The sequence below is a fragment of the Lucilia cuprina genome, chromosome 6 (genome assembly GCF_022045245.1).
Source record: "Lucilia cuprina isolate Lc7/37 chromosome 6, ASM2204524v1, whole genome shotgun sequence".
In the NCBI taxonomy this organism is placed as follows: Eukaryota; Metazoa; Arthropoda; class Insecta; order Diptera; family Calliphoridae; genus Lucilia; species Lucilia cuprina.
This window is the reverse complement of record NC_060954.1, coordinates 12737561-12738633: the sequence shown is the minus strand read 5'-3', so window position 1 is coordinate 12738633 and position 1073 is coordinate 12737561. Positions and strand designations below refer to the sequence as shown.

The following is a 1073-nucleotide window of genomic DNA, read 5'->3' as shown; positions in this document are numbered from 1 at the left end:
CAAAAATAAACAAACTTAAGTATTAAAATATATTCTTTGAAGTTTTAACAACAAACTGACAAAAATCCCATAAAAATATTTTTTTTTATTTTAAAACACCGAAATAAAAATCAAGTAAAATGCCACTCACGTTCCAATATACAGTTTCCCCTCTTCAGTAGATGGTAATTTTTGTAAATGATTGTGTATGATTTTTTTTTTGCAATTTGTATTTTTTTATTATTAGTATTTTTTTAATATTTTTTTATTTACATATTTTTGTCATATAAAATTTGCAACAAAATTTGTTCATACAATTTTTTATTATTATTATTGATTTTATAACACGTAATAAATTTTTGCCACAACATGCAATCGCAATCATAAAAATTTGTAAAGAATACAAAAAACAAGAAATAAAAAATTTTGTAGCATATTTTCTTTTAGGGGGTAATAATGTTGCAACAAAAATAATAAAATAAAACACTAACAAAAATCTAGGTTAGAGGCGAACTACTTTGTATTTTTGAAAATGAATTGTGCAACATTTGCATAAAAGGATTAAGCTCACAAGCCAAACCTAGACTCTAGGAAAGATCATAGAATATACTATAGCCATATATAAACTGGACTATAAAGCAAGCAATATAGAATAGTCTATATACTGGACTATAGTCTAGACTATATCCTTAACTATAAACAACACTATAGACAAGAATGTAGACTAGACTATAGGCTAGATTATAGATTAGACTATAGACTAGAATATAGACCAGAATATATATTGTCCAATCTATAGTCTAGTCTATAGTCTTGGGTATAGTCTAGTCTATAGTCTTGGGTATAGTCTAGTCTATAGTCTAGTCTATAGTCTAGTCTATAGTATAGTCTATAGTCTAGTCTATAGTCTAGTTAATAGTCTAGTTAATAGTCCAGTCTATAGTCTAGTATATAGTCTAGTACATAGTCTAGTCTATAGTCTAGAATATAGTCTAGTCTATAGTCTAGTCTATAGTCTAGTCTATAGTCTAGTCTATAGTCTAGTCTATAGTCTAGTGTTTAGTCTAGTCTATAGTCTAGTCTATAGTCTAGTC

At 26.7% G+C, this 1073-nt stretch overlaps 1 protein-coding gene across 1 annotated transcript in view; it reads right to left on the bottom strand.

The window, feature by feature from the left end:
• LOC111688500 (low-density lipoprotein receptor-related protein 1) overlaps positions 1 to 1073 on the bottom strand; it is a 110987-nt gene that overhangs the window by 28021 nt on the left and 81893 nt on the right. The window lies entirely within an intron of this gene.